The following is a 12,578-nucleotide window of genomic DNA, read 5'->3' on the forward strand; positions in this document are numbered from 1 at the left end:
CAGCAGATTCTCCAGGAGGTGCACTGAAAATACTGTGTCTTTAATTCAAAGTATGTTTTTATATTGGATTAATTGAAATTATTATGACCTGTTTAATTCAATTTGTCTTAATCCAAAAAACAATCCCCCTAGGTAAGGCATTATATTATATATTATAATATATTAATCATTTTCTTTTCGACTTAGTCCCTTTATTAATCCGGGGTCGCCACAGTGGAATGAACCGCCAACTTATCCAGCATGTTTTACGCAGCCGAACCAATCACCTGGATTAAGCACACTGTTGTTAATATTAGGAGAAAAATAATTAGGCTTTTTTGGAGTCAAACACTTTGGACAATGCTTGGACAAAATTTAAGACCTTGTAAAAACACAATTCAGACTTTTTAATACCTTGTAAGGGCCTTCGTTTTCTCATAATTGATTTATTAACTTTTAATACTTTTTAAGACCCCGCGAACACACTATTATAATGTGAGTCTGATAATCTTGCATGACATTTATATCTATACTGAAAGCACCAGCAGATAGTTTACCTCAATATTGAAAATATAATAACTAGAAATGGGCTATTTTCAGCCAGGCAGCCCAAGGGTCTTTCCATTACAAAAGTGTCACATTTAAGATCTAATTTCTTTATAAATCAGCGATCTTCACTGCCTGTTAGATATACGATATGAAGTGGGTCTCAGATTGGAAAAGAAGCACTGCATTATATTCCATTTCCCCCCTCCATGTCTTTAAAATACGACTGTTTATTTTACCCCAGTATTTTCAATGGAATTTCTGCACTAGCCTGTTGCAACTAGTAGTTACAGCGGTCTTTCATCTCGTTTCACGCTTGAACAACTAAATTAATTCTTAAGTCTATTTAACTGAATGGATTGTAATTACACTACAACATCGATGGACACCTCACACCCAGCACACTACCTGTTCGAACTGTTACCGTCTGGTCGGCGCTTCAGAGCACCAAGCACAAAAACAGCCAGACACAGGAAAAGTTTCTTTCCTCAGGCTGTCTACCTTATGAACAGTTAAATATTCCCCTACTGTGCAATAAATATGTGCAATACTTTCTCATACGCACTTGTACACAGCACCTTATATCAATATACAATGCAATACCTTCTCCATTCGTATTTGTACACAGCACCTTATAACCTGTATATTTATAACAATCTGTACACACAATTCAACATCCAACTTATTATTATTTATTATTATTATTATTATTATTATTATTATTATTATTATTTTATTATTTTTATTATTATTATTATTGTTATTATTATTATTATTATTATTATTATTATTATTATTTTTATTATTATTATTATTAATATTATTATTATTTATTTTTATTATTATTATTTATTTTTATTATTACTATTTATTTTTATTATCATTATTATTATTTATTTTTTTATTATCATTATTATTATTTATTTTTATTATTATTATTTATTTTCATTATTATTATTTATTTTTATTATTATTATTATTTATTTTTATTATTATTATTATTTATTTTTATTATTATTATTATTTATTTTTATTATTATTATTATTATTATTTATTTTTATTATTATTATTATTTATTTTTATTATTATTATTATTTATTTTTATTATTATTATTATTTATTTTTATTATTATTATTATTATTAATTTTTATTATTATTATTATTTATTTTTATTATTTTTATTTATTATTATTTATTATTATTTTATTATTATTATTATTATTATTATTATTATTTATTGTTATTATTATTATTATTTATTTTTATTATTTTTATTATTATTATTTATTTTTATTATTATTATTTATTTATTTTTATTCTTTTTTTATTTTTTTCATATTAATTTATTTTGTGTTGTCACTTGTCACTTTATGTACACTGGAAGCTTCTTTAGCCAAAACAAATTCCTTGTGTGTGTGAAGCACATTTGGCAATAAAACTGATTCTGATTCTGAGACTGTTAGGTTAGGGTTCGTGTAAGTTGACATGTACTTGTAAAGTTTCTTGTAGTCAGTTAAATGTTTATTGAAGGAGCAGAATCAACAGATATTAAGCAGACAGTCTACTAATACTCAAATAGACCATCAAAATAAAGTGTTACCAAATATTTATGTATTTATTTATTTTCAATGTAGTACAACTATCTTTTTTTCAACTAAACAAATCAAATATTAACGCAAGACAAATAAAGTATTGTTTTCTGGGGCAAAACAATACAAATAAATTAAATTTATTCTTTAAACAAACCAAAACCATTTACCACTGTGAAATGACCCCTTTACATACATTCTCTAAGTCATTGTTTTGTTGCCTTGTTAAAAAAAAATAAATATAAAATATATTAGTTAATTTTGCTTCTCAATAACGTTTTGGTAACACTTTAGTTTAAATACCAAATCTCCCTATTATTTAGTGGCTTATTACATGCCTATTATTAATATATTGTCTGTTTTTTAGTACTTATAAAGCACATATTCTGCATAACCTACACTAATACAAACCAATACATAAACCCAACCTCTACCTCAATAACAACCAGCTAATTAGTTGCTTATTAAGGCAAAAGTCTTAGTTAATAGTTTGTTAATAGCAAGAATTTTACCTTAAAATACAGTGTGACCAATGTTTTAAAAATATTAAGATATTTGTAGTGGCAAACACAAGTGCTGAGAAAGAACATTTTTTGCATTGTGTGTTAAGTGTAAATGAAGTATATGCTAAAACACAGACAGGTCACACACACCTCAACACAAACCCTGAAGAGGAACCACTGACTGACTGATGCTCCAGAGCAGCACAAAGCTGACTGCAACTCAAACGTTTCTCTACTTACAATTATTAATAGCAGCAGTTATTGCAGCGGAGGTATTTCTGGCCTCGAAACTGAAGTAAGTGTCGCATGTGTTTATACATATAACTCAACCCTGGCTCACTGGAAATATGTGGCTAGGGCTATATTTCAATAACCGATAAAAACCTTTCCTTGCAGTTTTGTTTTTACAAATCCACCAGAGGGCGCCATGTACATTTCTGACAATATCAAATACGTTACTACATATAAGTGCCATTTCTCGTAAATCCACCAGAGGGCGCTGTGTACATTTATGTGCCTATTAACGTTTTTCGTCTTGTCGTCATGTGTAAAATATCAGTTTGCTCTCAACTAATTTTCCAATGAGCCTGTGTTGATATAATTGTAGCTACTTTATATAAGTGTAACCTACTTTTTTAGAAATGATGCTCAATTTGTTCCACCACTACAGTTAAACAGTTGAGTTTTTACCATTTTATAATCCATTCAGCTGATCTCTGCAAACACTTTTAGCTTAGCTTAGCATAGATCATTGAATCGGATTAGACCGTTAGCATCGCGCTCAAAAAATGAGCAAATAGTTTAGATAATTTTCCTATTTAAAGCTCGACTTTTTTGTAGTTGCATCGACAGACGGATAATGAAAAGTTGTTATTTGTCAACTGTTAGTTAGATAAGACAGGAACTATGCTCTCATTTCTGGCGTAATAATCAAGGAGTTTTACTGCTGTACCATAGCTATAGCAATGCAATGACTACGCAATGCCTGAAAACTTCCGTCAATATGATCAACGCTTGAAGATACCTAGCTGGGGACTATTTTCATGCACTGCATTTTCTTGGCACACTTTGGGTCCATTAGCACCAATTGAGCATGGTGTCAACGCCACAGCCTACCTGAGTATTGTTGCTGACCATGTCCATCCCTTTATGAGTACAGTGTCTCCATCTTCTGATGGCTACTTCCAGCAGGATAACGCAGCATGTCATAAAGCGCCAATCATCTCAGACTGGTTTCTTGAACATGACAATGAGTTCACTGTACTCAAATGGCCTCCACAGTCACCAGAGCTCAATCCAATAGAGCACTTTTGGGATGTGGTGGAACGGGAGGTTGGAATCATGGATGTGCAGCCGACAAATCTGCAGCAACTGCGTGATGCTATCATGTCAATATGGAGCAAAATCTCTGAGGAATATTTCCAGTAGCTTGTTGAATCTCTGCCATGAAGGATTAAGGCAGTTCAGAAGGCAAAAGGGGTCCAACACAGTACTAGTAAGGTGTACCTAATAAAGTGGCCGGTGAGTGTAGCTCAGCCATATAATCACAGGAAATATCAACTTTTCATTTTTCGTCAATCTTAGCACACAATGTGACTTTAGAAACGTGAAGCTTTAAATAGGGAAATTATCCAAACTTTTGTTTAATTATTTACATTTTTTAGAGAAATGCTAATGGTCTAATCCGATTCAATTATGTATGCTAAGCTAAGCTAAAAAGTGCATGAACAAATGGTTTCAACAACGGTAAAACTCACCAGTTTAACTTTACTGGAGCTTTAAAATTAGACTATTTCCCAAAAAATGCAAATAAAGAGCGTAGTGTCACTTTAAGACTGCAGCCCAGTATCTGTGCATGATCTCAACTGAGTTTACTGACAGTCGGTCTGTCGACACACACCCACACCCTCACACACAACACTGACTGAGACTCAACGCACTTCTGAAAGCATAAAGACTAAAGAGCACTAAAACACACACACAGATAAACAGATAATAAAGAGTGTGTCTTACTGTGGGCTGAGCTCTGCTGCGGGACTCAAATATTCTTTCTGCCTCTGTATGACAAGTGTAAACAGATCCCTCTTTACTTGTGACGGCGCAGATGGTCATGTGACCTGCATGCAAATGATGTGCTTTTAGAGACTGGTCCTGCTGGTCTGTGCACTACATTATACACAGTACAGTAAGGAGGATCAATATTTACAGCACACTGTCTTGTATTATTATCAGAGACTGTTGGATCATTAACTGTGACCTTGAGTATGTTGTATGTGAGACTGTTAAACACCAGTGGTGGAAAGAGTACTGAAAAATCATACTCAAGTAAAACTACCATTACTTGACTAAAAACGAAGTGCGAGTAGAGTAAAAGTACCTGTTGTAAACATTACTCAGTATGAGTAAAAAGTAGACCTTTCAAAAGTACTCAAGAGTAGTGAGTATTATGCTGTGGTCACACTGGAGTTCGAGCTTGCAAAATTCTGTAGTACGGCGCTGTGAAAAGGGGCGGGATTAAACAAGATTAGTAGACATTTAAAAAGCGAGCGATCGCTCCATAATTTAAATTTCTGTACAGAGAGGTCATGTTTTGATCTTCGATTGGTCTTACGCAGTCACGTGATACGATTTTGCAGGTCAGAGTTCTCCAAGCTTGAACTTTGCAGCGCAAGGAACTGCAAAACTTGTCGCATGAGCTTGCGTTTCTGGTCTGACGCATACGCGTGCCTATGAATGGAAGTCTATGGGGAGAAAAGAACGCAGCTTAATGCTGTAAAAAGCTAATGTATTTACATGTAATTTGCGGATGTGTGTAAACGTAACATTCTGTAGTGCATTTAGTTATTGCCCAGCACACAACGTCATAAGACGTTATTATTAGGTTAGATTTAGGTTGAGATGTCAGGTGACCAAAATTCAAGTATAGCCAGCATCTAAGGACAAAATTATTTTGATGTCCAATAACAACATTACATGATGTTGATATTTGGTTGATTTTAGGTTGTGTTAGAAAGTGACCAAAATCCAACATCAAGCCAACATCTTGAACCAATGTCATATTGACATCAAATACTGACATTTATTCGTCAGGTATGGCAACCAAACTCCAACGTCTCAATTTAAGTATAATTTTTGCACCTTGAACTTCAGTTTTTTGTTGGATTAGTTCATCAGTTTTGGCTTCAGTACTGACTAATCTAATGTATATATTACTGTATATATGAATGTAAAAGAGAGATCGGTGAGAAGTGTACTCATTTATGCTGAGCACTGCATTCTACTGTATTTGACTATAGAGCTGAGTAATAGTGCCCATGAAGTAAACACAGCCAAGGATTTACTGCATTCAAAAGCTCATTTCTTATTTTTGCAGACATCAAGTGTCTTTTAATAACTTTGCTTGCGTTTATGTCATGTGTGTAACATTTGTGGAGTATGGTTGTGTAAACTACAGCACAGAATGTGGGGAAACACTATGATCCATGTCCCAATAATTCTTCTTGTTTAATAAGCAGGATGCTGAACTGTCTTTATTTGAGTGGCTGGACTGTTTATTATCATGAAAATAAATAAATTATTTTATTTTTCAATATTTGCTTTACACTGGAATTCCACATATAATTTATATATATATATATATATCAGGAAATATATAAAAAAGAAAAAAAAATGCAAAGGGGGCTAATAATTCTGACTTCAACTGTATATACATACATACACATATACATATACATACATATATATATATATATATATATATATATATATATATATATACATACATATACATACACGCACATATACATATATATATGTTCATATATGAGCAATTCCAGCGTTATGGATGTGACGACATTTGCAGTAAAATCTCAAAACATAAATTGACAGAGGAAGTCTATGTTAACATTATAATGAAACATCTCTTTATATTTATCAAAACAACTAGCCACAGAGCTGTGGGAGCAGAAGAATATCAATCGGGAAACATTTTTATATTTTAAATGAGGGAAATAAACATGCGTTATTGATGTGACCAAAAAAAGTCTGCGAGTTTGCAGTATACAACATACTCTGTAGAAATTCTGTGAATTAAACTGCACAACACAAAAGAAGCGATGCTAAAGGAGAATTGTTGGATCACTACAGAACAAACATTACTGATTTTATTTGATTTGACATTTTTGCATTTATGAGGGAAAAGCTTCGTTATGGATGTGACATCTCTCTGTTATAGATGTGAAATTGCCACTTGTGTGACTTTGGTAAATCAAATATAATTGTTTGAAACACCGACAGAGACATCTTTGAGTATTTTTAAAGCACTGTAAAATACAAGCCTACACAAAAAACACAGAAACGGTTTTGCTATTTTGGCGAAAACCTAATTTTTTTCATGGCAAGGTTGACATTTGCATGGAATCGCTCGCATATAAAAGAAAATTATCTACGGTATTTATCACCTTAATACAAAAATCTGCTTTATTTTGCAGAAACTGCTGCACAAATCCTGTACACACACACAAACACACACACACACACACACACACAGATATCTATATTTTGAAGCATTGGCCAAGAGCATGCATAAATTACATAAAAATACAAAACAGATAAATGAAAAGTTTTTAAATATACAAAGCTGGAGCTTGAGAGCTTAGCATTTAAATGAGTGACTTTGAATATTATTATTATTGTGCTTATCATTTAATTATTTGGCTATATAACTATCTTTATATATAGAAGAGACTCTGTATATCTGGCTGAATGACACACAGCTGAGCTGAAGACGCACGTCTGGTCATGTTTCCTTTCAGAAATGAGGAAGTTTTATCAGATGCAAAACCACTTTGTCAAGGCAACACAATTACTGTGGTATTTTAGCAGAAGCAAAGCAGCCAAGATGACTACAGAATCAACAAGGCGTCAACATTTCTATGTCCTATTCCGCCCATATTTACAAGCAGTAAAATGCGTCTCTGCTGTCTCTAGAGTGTGTAGTGAAGCTTGAGCTGTAAATAGCACACAGATAATGTTTTCTAACTCTTTGAAACTGACCCTTTTAGGCGTTTTGGTGACTGTCGCTTTAAATTCAAATGAGATTGTGCGCTTTTAAGAAGAGGGCGGAGCTATAGACGGCTGTGCGTCAGCATAATGACAGCACTGTGTGTGTTGTCAGTGCTGGTCAGGTGTGCATGTGTGCTTCATGCTTCTGTCAGTCTATGTCGCTCCTGTTGCTGTTCATCTAAAACTCCACATCTATAATCCTCTTAGTCTATGCTGACGTTATCTTCACCAGCTCAAACACTCTAATGGCTAATGGACAGACGGCTGCTTCTCACTCAGGGCTGCTGTTTATGCTAATGAGATGGAGAGATGAGCACTAGTGGGCGGGGCCTTCCCCCTATGATGACACGTACAAAGGAGAATGTCAATCAAAGTGTTTCATTCATCAAGTCTGATTATAATAAACACAATTAATTAACGTTCAGCATTAGAGGCTGGAGATATTCACACACTGCTGACACACAACTGGGTTTAAACCCCTTAATAAACAGTGATTTATGATTTACTGGGGAGTTAAACAGTGTTCAAATTAAAGGATTAATCAATCAAACACTGTATTGTTTTCATCTAATAATGATATATTGCACAATTAACCTCCAAATCGCAAATGTTTAAGTTATTGTGACTTTATTGTGCTTTAAATCTACTTGCAATGTTTACACAGCCTTAAAAAGAAATGCAAATAATACAGTTTCCCTCTAAGGTTAAGATTTTAAATGACTGCAATATTTTCTGAACCGTAATGTCCGCTCAGCCTATCGATGTATTAAAGGTTAGAGGGTTTTGTAAGGGCTCGTCTTATGTAATGCATTGGTTAGTTTTTGGTTACTAGACAGCGTTTGAGACGAGGAGGCACAAATGCAGCTTGAGGAGTGTAAAGTTTGCTATTAAAAGCTGCTGTAAATATGAGACGCTTCTCTGGGCAAACAGCTGCTCCTTCAGGCAGAAACCAAAGCTTCATCTGTTCTGTGTGTATTTCAGGATTTCAGCTCAGATGTCAGTGACGCCATAAAACTGTTCATTCCTTTATAGTAGTAAATAATTATCCTGAAATTATTTAATCACAAGATGTCCCTCGATAAAAATAAATAAATAAATAAATCCTCAATATTGTGATGCGCATATTTCAGTTCAGATGACACCATTGAAATGTGCATTTCTTAGTTTAATAATAGCAAATAATTATCCAGAAGTTATTTAAATCATTGCAATTACATCATCATCTTCATGAAAATTCAAAATTAATTAAATAAATTAATATTAATTAAAATAAAATTAATTAAAGAAAAAAAAATTGTGATGCAAAGAAGAAAACTTTTAAGACACATCTAAAATATGAACTGTTATTGCACAAGGACTCAAAAATATAGAATAATAATAGTTATAACAGTAAATATTGTGAAAAGAGCTATAGAAATAAACTTATATTGAATTCAGCAAACAAAAGAGCATACTATGCATATAAAAATGCATATTACTAAGTTGTAAATCATGGCAAAAATATCTGTGTACTGAATATAAAATATCTATACTGCCGGTTACACTGTCTTCTGTCATTTCAAGCCATACTTGAGCATGGAAGTCTTATTTTTAGGAATGAAGCTCTTCAGACTTCAGTTTCACGTGGAATGACCTCATAAATCAGTGGTCAGGATTTAGCAGGGGCTGCGTGTGTTTTAAAGCGGCGTATGTTGAACGGTGTGTACTGGTGCTGCAGACTGACACTGATACAGGGAAACCTCCACCCTGACCATACAGATCCACAACCAAATGACCCCTGCTAAAATAAGATGTTCCCTGATGACCGGCACCATGTGGAGAGTGGCCAGGGTCTGACCTATCCCATGCCTTATAATTATTTGATTATTACAATTATTACAAACACAATTTATCACTATTTTGACTATTGCAAACCTCAATAAAACAAGCGTTCTGGTAGTCTTTGAACTGCCTAAATCAATAATTGTGAGCACAAAAGCAGTCTTATATATTTATCAATAGCCAAAAATACATATTATGGGTCAGAATTATATATATTTTTTAATTTATTCCAAAAAATTATTAGGATATTAAGTAGAGATCATGTTCATTAAGATATTTAGTAAATATGCTACTGTAAATATCTCAAGACTCTAATATGCAATGCTGAGAACTTCATTTGAACAACTCAAAACGTGATTTTGGTTTAATTTTTAGATTCTCAGTCAAATACTGTCCTGACAAACCATACATAAACAGATCTAAAGATGATTTATTTAGGTTCAGATCATGCATAAATCTCAATTTCCACATAATATTGACACCTATGACTGCTTTTGTAGTCCAAAGCCACAGTTAACATTACCTTTAAATAGCTATAACAGGGTCCTTTACCAAATGTGGGTTGCCAAATGTACAAAAAAGCCTACAATTCATAAATATTCAATGTGTTCTTCCCTATAGATGACTCTAAAATTTAAAAAAGTGACTAATGCTATTTTCAATAGCAGTTCACTATAGCTAGTATTAAATAATATAAATATATAATGCATATAAATAATATTTTTCGCCATTAATTAAAGTAGTTACAGACTTCCTAATTGACAAATGAGCTCGCAGCCTTAAAACACTGCAGTAATTGCGGCTTGCAGATATATTTCTTATTATTTATTATTATTATTATACATCCTGATCTCCAACATTTACTTGTTCCAAACCTGCATGACTTTCTTTAATAATAAGATATTTTGTAGAAAGCTGAAACCTGTAACCATTGGCTTCCATGTTAGGGAATATAAATGTGGAAGTCAATGGTTACAGGTTTTCAGCATTCTTCAAAATATCTTCTTTTGTGTTCAACAGAAACTCATAAATGTTTCTAAGCACTTAATGGTGAGTAAATAGTGAGTACATTTAAATATTTGTGCGAACTATCCCTTTAAGCCGAAGCCATTCTCATTCACATCAAAGACTCAAATACTGTCCTGAAAAATCATACATAAACAGATCTAAAGATGATTTATTTATGTTCAGATCATGCATAAATCTCAATTTCCACATAATATTGACACTTAAGACTGCTTTTGTGGTCCAAAGTCACAGTTAACATTTACCTTTAAACAGCTATAACAGGGTCATTTACAAAATGTGGGTTGCCAAATGTACAAAAAATGTGTTCTTCCCCCACTGTAGATGACTCTAAAATTTAAAAAAGTGACTAAAGCTATTTTCAATAGCAGTTCACTATAGCTAGTATTAAATAATATAAATATATAATGCATATAAATAATATTTTTCGCCATTAATTAAAGTAGTTACAGACTTCCTAATTGACAAATGAGCTCACAGCCTTAAAACACTGCAGTAATTGCGGCTTGCAGATATATTTCTTATTTCTTATTATTATTATACATCCTGATCTCCAACATTCTTGTTCCAAACCTGCATGACTTTCTATAATAATGAGATATTTTGAAGAAAGCTAAAACCTGTAACCATTGACTTCCATGTTAGGGAATATAAACGTGGAAGTGAATGGTTACAGGTTTTCAGCATTCTTCAAAATATCTTATTTTGTGTTCAACAGAAACTCATAAAGGTTTAAACCACTAGAGGGTGAGTAAATAGCGAGTACGTTTAAATATTTGTGTGAACTATCCCTTTAAGCCGAAGCCATTCCCATTCACATCAAAGACTCAGAGAGAGCCGCATTCTCCTGTTTCCGTAGCGACGGCGGCGCTGTCCCTTTAAGAGGAGAGCTGTGACGTAAACGAGGCCGTGTTTACAATATAGATCGGTGTTTATTCCTCAGATCTGTACAGTGTGAGAGATGCTCTGAGGGACGTCACTGACATCACAGCTGTCAAAACGCACTGCGCTTCTCATGCAGCAAAAATACCAAATCTCCTCCTTGAGTAAGCACAGCAAGACCTTAAAGAGCTTAACTCACACTCATGTACGCACACACATACTCATGCATGCACACACACTCTAATGCACGCACACACACACACACTCATAGAATAATCTGATTTCCTCCTGTATTACTGCACTTCCCGTCTCTGTACTGACCTCTCTGTCAGTGTGGGGGTGTGTGTCCGCTGAAGTGTGTGTCCGGCTCCTCTCAGTCTGCGTGACCCGCTGCACGGCTGCCCTCCTCTGCCCACCACCGCTTTATATAGAGCACTGAGGCTCCGGCTGACGCACCGCACGGCACTCTGGGAAGAGAAGACGGAGCGCTGCTGGGAGGGACTGCAGGAATGCAAGAGAAAGCTGCCTCACCATTGGCTCATTCTCTCTGCACTGGAAGAAAAATAAATAATAATTTAATGTGGATTCATGCTTATTTTCATCTTAAACATCTTTTTAATTTCTAATATTAACATTTATTAGGTAAATTGTACATGCACTGTCATTATTTAAAACATTTAAGTAGACTGATAGAGAAAATATCACCACAGTTTGTTTATTTTCATCATAAATATCTTCATTTTCCAATATTTTTAAGGTTATATAATAATAATAATATTTTTATTTATATAATTATATTATGCATACTGTAAAATATATCATATACTGTAATAAATTGAATATACATGTTCAGAGTATTCCCAGTGATGGGTTGCAGCTGGAAGGGCATCTGTTGTGTAATCCATATGCTGGATAAGTTGGCGGTTCATTCCGCTGTGGCGACCCCTGATTAATAAAGTCGAAAAGCAAATGAACGAAGGAATATTTAAAGCGAATGTTTTGAACAGATTAATTAGTAAACGGATTATAAAGTACAATAGGTAACACTAGTTAAAGTCTCGTAATTAAATCTTACTTAATGCATTCAAATAAACTGTAAGAAAAAGCTAGATTACAGTTAAATGCTTAAGTTCATTTTAAAAAAATACAACTTAATTTTATTAGTT

At 33.5% G+C, this 12,578-nt stretch overlaps 1 protein-coding gene across 2 annotated transcripts in view; it reads right to left on the reverse strand.

Annotated features, from left to right (window-relative positions):
* The window catches only part of ak1 (adenylate kinase 1), a 23,467-nt gene extending 11,624 nt beyond the window's left edge, over positions 1 to 11,843 (reverse strand). Inside the window, exons 1-2 of one of the 2 annotated variants that reach the window (XM_056458876.1) lie at positions 11,734 to 11,835; positions 4,633 to 4,736 (exon numbers count right to left, since the gene is read on the reverse strand). The gene's annotated coding sequence lies outside the window, so the exon portion shown is untranslated. Of the gene's footprint in view, positions 1 to 4,632; positions 4,737 to 11,733 lie in introns of both variants that reach the window. The other variant, XM_056458875.1, reaches the window with a different exon arrangement.
* Between the last annotated feature and the right edge of the window lie 735 nt (positions 11,844 to 12,578).

This window comes from Danio aesculapii, chromosome 5 (genome assembly GCF_903798145.1).
Source record: "Danio aesculapii chromosome 5, fDanAes4.1, whole genome shotgun sequence".
Classification (NCBI taxonomy): Eukaryota; Metazoa; Chordata; class Actinopteri; order Cypriniformes; family Danionidae; genus Danio; species Danio aesculapii.